The 11,782-nt window shown below is 36.5% G+C and overlaps 1 pseudogene; it reads right to left on the bottom strand.

Moving 5' to 3' along the window:
* Positions 1 to 4,836: 4,836 nt before the first annotated feature.
* LOC105538075 overlaps positions 4,837 to 11,782 on the bottom strand; it is a 31,937-nt pseudogene continuing 24,991 nt past the window's right edge.

Below are 11,782 nucleotides of genomic sequence, written 5' to 3'. Positions count from 1 at the left end.
TTAGTTGATGCAGTTTCTTCCTAGCATCGATGGTCTTTACAATTTGGTATGAGTTTTGCAGTGGCTGTTACCAGTTGTTCCTTTCCATGTTTAGTGCTTCCTTCAGTATCTCTTGTAAGGCAGGCCTGGTGGTGACAAAATCTCTCAGGATTGACTTGTCTGTAAAGGATTTTATTTCTCCTTCACTGATGAAGCTTAGTTTGGCTGGATATGAAATTCTGGGTTGAAAATTCTTTTCTTTTAGAATGTTGATATTGGCCCCCAATCTCTTCTGGCTTGTAGAGTTTCTGCCAAGAGATCTGCTGTTAGTCTGATGGGCTTTCCTTTCTGGGTAACCCAACCTTTCTCTCTGGCTGCCCTTAACATTTTTTCCTTCATTTCAACTTTGGTGAATCTCACAATTATGTGTCTTGGAGTTGCTCTTCTCAAGGAGTATCTTTGTGGCATTCTCTGTATTTCCTGAATTTGAATATTGGTCTGCCTTGCTAGGTTGGGGAACTTCTCCTGGGTAATATCCTGAAGAGTGTTTTCCAACTTGGTTCCATTCTCCCTGTCACTTTCAGGTACACCAATCAAACATAGATTTGGTCTTTTCACATAGTTCCATATTTCTTGGAGGCTTTGTTCGTTTCTTTTTACTCTTTTTTCTCTAAACTTCTCTTATCACTTCATTTCATTCATTTGATCTTCAATCACTGATACCCTTTCTTCCACTTGATTGAATCAGCTACTGAAGCTTGTGCATGTGTCATGTAGTTCTTGTGCCATTGTTTTCAGCTCCATGAGGTCATTTAAGGTCTTCTCTCTGCTGTTTATCTAGTTAGCCATTCATCTAATCTTTTTTCAAGGTTTTTAGCTTTGTGATGGGTTTGAATATTCTCCTTTAGCTCGGAGAAATTTGTTATTACCAATCGTCTGAAGTCTTCTTCTCTCAAGTCATCAAAGTCATTCTCCGTCCAGCTTTGTTCTGTTGCTGGTGAGGAGCTGTGTTCCTTTGGAGGAGAAGAGGTGCTCTGATTTTTAGAATTTTCAACCTTTCTGCTCTGGTTTCTCCCCAACTTTGTGGTTTTATCTACCTTTGGTCTTTGATGATGGTGACGTACAGATGGGGTTTTGGTGTGGATGTCCTTTCTGTTTGTTAGTTTTCCTTCTAACAGTCAGGACCCTCAGCTGCAGGTCTGTTGGAGTTTGCTGGAGGTCCACTCCAGACCCTGTTTGCCTGGTTATCACCAACAGAGGCTGCAGAACTGCAAATATTGCAGAATGGCAAATGTTGCTGCCTGATCCTTCCTCTGGAAGCTTTGTCTCAAAGGGGCACCTGGCCATATGAGGTGTCAGTCGGCCCCAACTGGGACGTACCTCTCCCAGTTAGGCTACTTGGGGTCAGGGACCCAGTTGAGGAGGCAGTCTGTCCGTTCTCAGATCTCAAACTCCGTGCTGGGAGAAGCACTACTCTCTTCAAAGCTGTCAGACAGGTACGTTTAAATCTGCAGAAGTTTCTGCTGCCTTTTGTTCAGCTATGCCCTGCCCCCAGAGGTGGAGTCTACAGAGGCAGGCAGGCCTCCTTGAGCTGTGGTGGGCTCCACCCAGTTCAAGCTTCCTGGTTACTTTGTTTACCTACTCTAGCTTCGGCAATGGCAGACGCCCCTCCCCCAGCCTTGCTGCCGCCTTGCAATTCAATCTCAGACTGCTGTGCTAGCAGTGAGCGAGGCTCCATGGGCGTTGGACCCTCTGAACCAGGCACTGGATATAATCTCCTGGTGTGCCATTTGCTAAGGCCACTGGAAAAGTGCAGTATTAGGGTGGGAGTGTCCCGATTTTCCAGGTACCATCTGTCATGGCTTCCCTTGGCTAGGAAAGGGAATTAATTCCCTGACCCCTTGTGCTTCCCAGGTGACACAATGCCCTGCCCTGCTTTGTCTCACGCTCTGTGGGCTGCACTCACTGTCCAACAAGCCCCAGTGAGATGAACCCAGTACCTCAGTTGGAAATGCAGAAATCACCCATCTTCTGTGTCGCTCACGCTGGGAGCTGTAGACTGGAGCTGTTCCTATTTGGCCATCTTGGAACCTCTACTTGTATCTTACTGAAAGTTTTACCCTTTTTAAAAAAGATGTGCACACTTCCAGGCGGGCTTTTCTCTGCTCTTTAGTAAAGGAGACCTTGATATCTGCCTTTAATGGTCAGTGTTGTAGATGAGTTAATTTACCATGAAATATTTAATTTTGCTTTGTTATTTAAAAATTCTCCTGCTTAAATTAATAATATTCTATTATCTTGTCCACTTGGTATATAAATGCTATAGGAAGAATGTATTTGGGTCATTACATTTTATTTTCATGATAGAAAAAAACTTACCATATTTAAACTCAGAACAGTAATGTAAATTCAGCATAGATTTTTTCCTCACTCTTAGTCATTTTTTAATAGATTGCCTGTGTCCTATTAGAATTTGGCCCCATACAGTAGCAGTATATATTATATTCCAGCTCCAAGAGGAAATATAGATTATACTGCCTAGCATCCAGTTTCATATGGTTTATGAATGAATCCCATCAAATTCTACACTTTTCAAATAGTCTCTATACATTTTCTGTCATGCTGACATTGTATGAGGACATATTTAAATGCATTATAAAATTTATTCTTTGAAAAGAATGAGAAATAAATATTATCATGCTTTAGAGCTAAAGTAGTGTTGGAAAAAGTTACTAAAGCCCTTCAGATGTTAGCCTTGCAGGTCTTCATATTGAGGATGATGAACCTTTGATTTTAAAGACAAATTGTGATAAAAGAATCCTGTACTGCTATAAAACTGATGGCACCTATCAAAGCACTGAGCATTTACATTTTGTAAAATACCCATGAGGGCAACTTAGGACCTAACTACTAAAGAAGGAGGTTCTGAAGTTCCTAAACTTCCTCCAGGATAATTTCAAATGATGCCATTGAGATACCAATATTTGAAGCCTTTGGTGCCATTCTGTTCCAAGTGTGTTCCAAAGCAAGCAGAAACCCTCCAAAAGGATCAGAAGAAATACTCTTCTTTATTAGAATTATTTATCTTTAGAGATAGTTGCCAGAAATTGCTTTCTATAGCTAACTACTAATTTTTTTTCAGTCTTGCAAGTTTTTAGCCTGATGAGTTGCAAAATAATCAGAAATTTAAAACTTACTGATATTTGAGTTTTGTTTTCATTTATGTGACTATCCTTTTGCAATTTTTATATAGCCACAGAAGACAGGATTCCACATTAAACCAAAACCTCTAGAGGACTAATATTATTCTCAGATTAATGAATGCATCCTCTTTTGATAGAGCCCCCAAAGAGGAAAAATAGAAAGAATGTTTGCAAAGATAAAGGATCATTGAAAATATATTGAAATGGATTTTATAAGCCATATATAAGACCATTTAAAGATTTATCTCTTCTAGATTTTTTGTGAGAGTATAGGTATGCAATATTTTAGAGAAAATAAAATGTTCTGGTTAGTCAAAGTTCTGATTCCTAGAACTTTAACAAGACATAGAATATCTAAATTTAAGGAATCAGGATTCAGGAAGTTAATAATAATGCTGTTTTTCTTTCAAACCACAAATGGTCAATAAATAATGCTTTTTAAATGGAGTCTAATAAGAGATATTATTGAGTTTTTTATGTGCTAATCACTTTAGAGTATTTATGTAATAATCATTCTATCATTCTACTATGCTAATCATTATCTCTTTTGATTCAATATTTCACATATTGTAAACTTGGTTCTGTAGAAAAGTATAATTTGACTTTCCTTTGTAGTTGTGAAAAATAAGATGGATTAATTGACAGAAATTTACTAGTCATAAAATAGTTGCTAAGTAAACTTATTACATGAAATGAAAAAAGAAGGGAAAATGTTGACAATAGAGCTGTATAGAAATTAAAATAACAGATATATTAAAATTGAATAGATTTTAGTGAATTAGTTTAATCTTTTTTCAATTTTTCAGGTAGCCAGTCACTACGAGCCACCAAGGAAATTGAGACCATAAAGTACGCACAGATAAAATGTACATTTAAGTGCTTCCAGTTTCTCAGGAGGGTGAACTAGATAATTAAGATCAACCTTCCTATTGAATATATAAAAACCTTTTTCAAATTAATAAGGAAAAGACAGACAATACAAAGGAAAAATGGGAAAACCACCTGAACAGGCACATCCCAATAGGGGAAATAGTAGCATATGGAAAAATGCTCAACTTCACTGGTAATTAGGTAAATGCAAATTAAAACCACAATGTATTGGCACTACATACTTATCAGAGTGGCAAAAATAAAACATCTGATAATATACATGTATGAGTATGGTGAAAATTTTAAAAATATATAGCATTGTCAAGTATTTCTTTCTGACTGAGTTAGTTTCTTTTTATTCTCTTGGTAATCTCTTCCAGAGTTAACTACTCTGTTGTAGGTGAGGAAATGTATAAGGCTCCACTTTAAATGTTGGCATTGATATTAGCATGGTCTTTTTCTTTACTGCAGTTCAAAATTAAAACTTTTAATTATTTTCTTTTAGATTCTAGTCCCAAAAGTAGTTTCCACTGTACAAGTTACTGATAACAGTCTTATACTTCCTAGTAGTGACCTACAACCAGGCTCTATCTTCTCCAGGAACATTACAGAATAGAGTTAGTTTAAATATGTATTAACCTAGGAGGCATTCTCTCAAATGAGTTTAAATGCATTTTATTTTTAGACAGTCAACATGTTTTTTTTTTTTTTTTCTTAAAAACAGTGACTCTACTCCAAATAAATCACAGTCACAATAAATGAGATGCTCAAGATGATATCAGTCCTAGTGTTGTGTGGATGACATGCAGCAGACAGTTATGATGACAGGTAATCGATCCACAGTAACTGCCAAATTTGTAACACTTTTCCATTCTAAACCATTCTTAAAGAAAACCATATATGGATCATACTATTCTCATGATAGTCCACTAGAGCCACCATACCATTAGGATTCATGTTTCCACCAATGAAGAATTGGTAGTTTTTGAAATTAGCAAAGATCTGCTTGATTTGTTCCGTAGGCCCTGTCATAAAAGCTTTTACTCTTTCTGGTTTCTGTTCTTCAAGTCTGCCTTTAATTGATTTCATGTAATATTTGATGTACCTCTTGTAGGCTTCTTTTGTGAAGCTGGTTTCCTACAAGTGATGGTTCATGACAGGTTCATGACAATATCAACACCAGTGATGACTGTGCTTTTGGTACCTTCACCCTTGAGGCCTTCAGTGGAGGCATTTCCACCAGTGAGTGAGTGAGTCATCAATGTTACCCTCTGTCTTATCAACTATTTTTCCCTCTACCTCCAAGCACAGCTGGTCCGTGATCTTTCATATTTTGTAAATGTCAGAGAACATCTCATTGTGGCTGGTGAGGTCCCAGTAGATAATTATAATGGTGGCTGAAGGGAGACTGTGCTAGCTTAGCAGGAGCCTGGAGCTCAGATCAAGTACACTGCAGCCAGAGTGGCACTCGGGAGAGGGAATGAGGAAGTGGGCAGAAAAGTGGCATTGCCAATTATTAACAAGGATGTGGAGCAATGAGAACTCTCATGCACTGTTGATGGGAATATGCATTGTAAAATCACTTTTGAAGAATATCTGATAGTACGTTTGAAAATGTATATAGTCTATGACCTAGCAATTCCATTTATAGGTGTTTGTATCTCACATAAATGCATGCTTACATGCACCAGAAAACATGTGTTAGAATGTTCATAATAATATAGTTAATAGAAGCCCAACAGAAACAACTCAGTAGTAGAAATGATAAACAGAGGTAGGTTTATATCATGGTATACTGTACAGCAAGCAATGAATAAACTACAGGGATGGATATCTCTGAAACACAAAAGACTGAGCTAAAGAAGTTAGGCTAATACTGTATGATCCCATTGACACATATTTTTAAAATAGACCACATTAAACAATTATTAGCAGCATGAAAGTCAACATAGTGGTCGTCGGTAGGGGGTAGGCTGGTATTATGATCAGAAGGAGACAGGTGGAGGGCTTCTATGGGGAAGATGCCATTCTATTGTTTTTGCATGGAGGAAGACACATTGGTGTTTTTTAATAAATTTGTTAAACTACATGTTTATGTTTTATGACCATTTTGTATGTTCTATCACAAGATGATACATTATAGAAACTTACCTCACTGATATTTCAGAAAGATTAGTTTATTCATGCCATAATTATTTAATAGGTGCTGTCTTAGTTCATTTTGTGTTGCTATAAAGGAATACCTGAGACTAGGTAATTTATAAAGAAAAGAGGTTCACTTAGCTCACGGTTCTGCTGGTTGGAAAGTTCAAGATTGGGCATCTGCATCTGGCAAGGGCCTCAAGATGTTTCCACTCATGGTAGAAGGTGAAGGAGAGCTGTTATGTGCAGAGAACACATGGCAAGAAAGGAAGCAAGAGAGAGAGGAGGAAGGTGCCAGGCTCTTTTTAACAATCAGCTGTTGTGGAAGGGAATAGAGTGACAACTCACTCAACCCTCAGGGAGGATATTAATCTGTTTATGAGGAATCTGCTCCGATGATCCAAAACCTCCCATTAGGCCCCAACTTCAATATTAGGGATCAAATTTCAACCTGAGATTTGAAGGGTCCAAACATCAAAAGCATAGCAGATGCCTAGTGTACCTGGGCTTCTGTTAGAGATAGCTTATTTCAAACCAGCTGAACCAAAAGAGAACAAAGGTAGACTAAGGGAGTTTTACTTCTTTTGTTTAGTTAGAGTTATCAACAAGGAGTATGATTGGAAAAATGCTCTAGTTAAAGATGAAAGGAACAGAAAAGTAGGTGACTGAATAGGGCCAAAATACAACAAATGGTCCCAGAAGCCTTTAACATCTGGGAGGGACTTTATTCACTAATGAATTTTCTTCTCAGTTTTGAGCTCTATCCTCAAGCTTGTTTGAAAATTACTTGACTTTTCTCTCCAGTTCTTTGTACTTTTTTCCACATCATCTGTAAGATATTTCTATTAATTTCCTTAAACTACCGACCAAGCATTTGCTATTTGGAGAAAAATAAAAGAAATCAAATTCAATCACTTTGAAAGCCCCTGACTAAGTGTTGGAGCCTAGGGGTAAACACAAAAATCAAACTTGAGAACTTTTGACCTTCCTCTCACTGATGTGTGTTGAAAGCAATTATGTGAATTTGTATTTCTAGCCTGGAAAAAGGAAGAAAAACAGTAACAACAAAAACACTTGTCTAAAACTAAATTTTCTGCAAACAGCTTGCTGTGCCATTTTTGACAGCTTCCTCTACTACTATAATTGTTAACTTTGGATATGACAAGAGATTTTTTAGCAAAGGTTGCAGCTCTTGAGTTAAGAAGTTTAGAAGTTGACTCTTTAACAAGGCAGTAGGTCTTTAGTCAAAATGTACTTCTACATCAAACAGGATAGTGGCTAGAAGAATACAGTATTATAATGAATCACGATTTGCTAAAATTTTATTGTGAGTGATAAAGAAGACTAAGTTAGAATGCAAATACCTGAATTAAAGCAAGCAAATGTGTGTTTTACCACTGCAGCTAGGTAAGAGTGGGCAACCAAGAAACTTGGAATAGATTTAATTGTCATAAAGACTATGAATAAAGTATGACGGCTGAGATGAAAGTACTCTTATCTCTGTTAAAATACCTTGCCATATGCAGTTTAAGTACCTTTTAAAAGCATGCTCTAGGAAGCTTAGATAGTAACTTCATATCTTTTCAGAAAGGCACATCTACTATTTGCACTAAGTATGTGAATCAGCTATGGTTGCTAAGAGACCAGAACTTTAAATTAGTTCTACTTTCAAAGGGCAGGGTTAGGAGAAAGAAATCGCTTTCTCCTAATTGGGAAAAGGAGGTGTGCAATTTAATGCTAAATAGTAAAGGGTGTCACTATTCCATCTTATGGTTTGTTTGTATGTTGTTGGAAATCATTTAGAAATACATGCCCACAAATTCCTAGTGAAACATTTTGCACCAAAACAATGTTAATTAGGAAAAACTGATGTCTGTTCTTTGATTAAAATATATGCAGAGAGTTAAGCGTAATTTTTTTCTAGAAAGATGGAGAAACTTCCAAGATGTCAATCTCATAGTTGTTCTGTTTCAATCCAGTGACCCACACTTCCCCATCTACTTAAGCCTTCTATGATACTTGTCACTTTTAAAAACATACCACTGCCTGAAACTTTTCTACCTCTAAAATTTTGGATTCTGAAGTTCCTCTTTCAGTTCACAACCTCCTATGAAATTATTCTTTCATTCTCTTACTTTATGACAAGACATGATGGAGAGTGGCAGAGTCGTCAAATTTTGACTCTTAGGTTGTCTGCCTTTAGCACTTGAGAAGGTCGTAGAGGAAATCTACTAAGTGATAATGGAAACACTACATGCCAAAATCTATGCAATACAGTGAAAGCAGTACTAAAAGGGAAGTTTATAGCTATTAATTCCTATATAAAAAAGTTAAAAAAAAACTTCAAATAAACAACATAATAATGCATCTTTAAGAACTAGAAAAGCGAGAGCAAATGAAATCCAAAGTTAGTAGAAGAAAATAAATAATAAAGATCAGAGCATAAATAAATAAAATTGAAACAAAACACTACAAAGGATCAATTAAAAGTTTTTTTTTGAAAAGATAAACAAATTTGACAAACCTTTAGCCAAAGAAAAAAGAGAAAGGACCCAGATAAATAAAATCAGAGATGAAAGAGGAGACATTACAACCAATACAGCAGACATTCAAGTGATCATTAGAGGCCACTACGAAGAAGTATATGCCAATAAATTGGAAAATGTAGGCTAAATGGATAAATTCCCAGACACATACAACCTACTGAGATTGAACTATGAAGAAATACAAAACCTGAACAGACCAATAACAAATAATGCAACTGAAGCCATACTAGAGTATCCCAGCAAAGAAATGCCCAGGACCCTGTGGCTTCACTGCTGAATGTTACCAAACATTAAAAGAACTAACACCAATCCACCAATCCAACTCACACTATTCAAAAAAATAGAAGAGGAGAGAATACTTCCAAAAGTGTTCTATGAAGCCAGTATTACCCTGATACCAAAACCAAAGACATATTCAAAAAAGAAAACTACAAACCAATATCCCTGATGAACATGGATGCAAAAATCCTCAACAAAATACTAGCAAACCAAATTCAACAACATGTTGAAAAGATCATTCATCATGACTAAGTAGGATTTATCCCAGGGATGCAAGGATGGTTCCACGTTTGCAAATCAGTCAACGTGATACATCATATCAAAAGAATAAAAGACAAAAAATATATGATCATTTCAATTGATGCTGAAAAAGCATTTGATAAAATTCAACATCCTTTCATGATAAAATCTCTTAAAAATCTGGGCATAGAAGGAACATACATCAACATAATAAAAGCCATATATGACAGACCCACAGCTAGTATCATACTGAATAGGGAAAAACTGAAAGCCTTTCCTCTAAGACATGGAACATGACAAGGATGCCCATTTTCACCAGTTATTCAACATGATACTGGAAGCCCTAGCTAGAACCATCAGACAAAAGAAAAAGAAAGAAAGGGCATCCACATTGGAAAGGAAGAAGTCAAATTATCCTTGTTTTCTGATGATATCTTGTATTTGGAAAAACCTGAAGGCTACACCAAAAAGCTATTAGAACTGATAAACAAATTCAGTAAAGTTGCAGGATACAAAAATCACTATACAAAAATCAGTAGCATTTCTATGTTAACAGCGAACAATCTGAAAAAGAAATAAAAAACTAATCCCATTTAAAATAGCTACAAATAAAATTAAATATCCATGAATTAAATTAACCAAAGAAGTTTAAGATCTCTATAATGAAAACTATAAATGATTGATGAAAGAAATTGAAGAAAACACAAGAAATGGAAATACATTCCATGTTTATGGATTGGAAGCACCAACATTGTTAACATGTCCATACTACCCAAAGCAATCTATAGATTCAATGCAATCCCTATCAAAATACCAATGACATTCTTTGAAGAAATAGAAAAAAAATCCTAAAATTATACAGAACCATAAAAGACCCAGAATAGCCAAAGCTATCTTGAGCAAAAAGAACAAAGCTTGAGAAATCACATTAGCTGACTTCAAGTTATACTGCAGAGCTATAGTAATCAAAACAGCATGATACTGGCATAAAAATAGACACATAGACCAATGAAAGAGAATAGAGAACCTAGAAACAAATCTATATGTCTACAGTGAATTCATTTAGACAAAGGTGCCATGAACATACATTGGGGAAAGGACAGTCTCTTCAATAAATGGTGCTGGGAAAACTGGATATCCATATGCAGAAGAAAGAAACTAGACCCCTATCTCTTACCATATACCAAAATCAAATCAAAATGGATTAAAGATTTAAATCTAAGACCTCAAGCTATGCAACTACTAAATAAAACATTGGGGAAACTCTCCAGGATATTGGTCTGGGCAGAGATTTCTTGAGTAATATCCCACAAGCACAGGTAACTAAAGCAAAAATGGACAAATGGGATCACATCAAGTTAAAAAAACTTCTGCACAGCAAAGGAAACAGTCAACAAAGTGAAGAGAAAACTCACAGAATGGGATAAAATATTTGCAAACTGACAAGAGATTAATAGTCAGAATATATAAAGGGCTCAAACAACTCTACAGGAAAAAAAATCTGATAATCTGATTTCAACATGGGCCAAATATCTGAATAGACATTTCTCAAAAGAAGACATACAAATGGCAAACAGGTGTATGAAAAGGTGGTCAACATCAATGATCATCAGAGAAATGCAAATCAAAACTACAATGAGATACCATCTCATCCCAGTTAAAATGGCTTTTATCTAAAAGACAAGCAATAACAAATGCTGGCGAGGATGTGAAGTAAAGGGAACCCTCATATACCGTTGGTGGGAATTTAAATTAATACAACCACAGTGGAGAACAGTTTGGAAGTTCCTAAAAAAACTAAAAATAGAGCTAGATCATAAAAATACGATCTAGCAATCCTACTACTGGGTATATATACAAAAGAAAGGAAATCAGTATATCAAAGAGATGTCTGCACTCGCATGTTTATTGCAGCACTATTTACAGTAGTCAAGATTTGGAAGCAACCTAAGTGTTCATCAACAGACAAATGGATAAAGAAAATGTACCTATACACAATGGAGTGCTATTCACCTATAAAAAAAAGAGTGAGGGCCAGGCGCAGTGGCTCACACCTGTAATCCTAGCACTTTGGGAGGCCGAGGTGGGTGGATCATGAGGTCAAGAGATTGAGACCATCCTGGCCAACATGCTGAAACCCCGTCCCTACTAAAATGCAAAAAATTAGCTGGGCGTGGTGGCGCACGCCTGTAGCTACTTGGTAGGTTGAGGCAGGGGAATTGCTTGAACCCGGGAGGTGGAGGTTGCAGTGATCTGAGATTGTGCCACTGCACTCCAGCCTGGTGACAGAGCAAGATTCCGTCTCTAAATAAATAAATAAATAAATAAATAAGTGATATCCTGTCATTGACAACAACATGGATGGAACTGGAAATCATTATGTTAAGTGAAATAAGCCAGGCACAGAAAGACAAACTTTGCATGTTCTCACTTATTGATGGGAGCTGAAAATCTAAAAGCATTGAACTCACGGAGATAGAGCATAAGATGATGGTTACCAGAGGCTAGGAAGGGTACTGGGTG

The sequence above is a fragment of the Mandrillus leucophaeus genome, unplaced genomic scaffold (assembly GCF_000951045.1).
Source record: "Mandrillus leucophaeus isolate KB7577 unplaced genomic scaffold, Mleu.le_1.0 Scaffold1842, whole genome shotgun sequence".
Classification (NCBI taxonomy): Eukaryota; Metazoa; Chordata; class Mammalia; order Primates; family Cercopithecidae; genus Mandrillus; species Mandrillus leucophaeus.
This window is presented reverse-complemented; position numbering and strand designations above follow the sequence as displayed.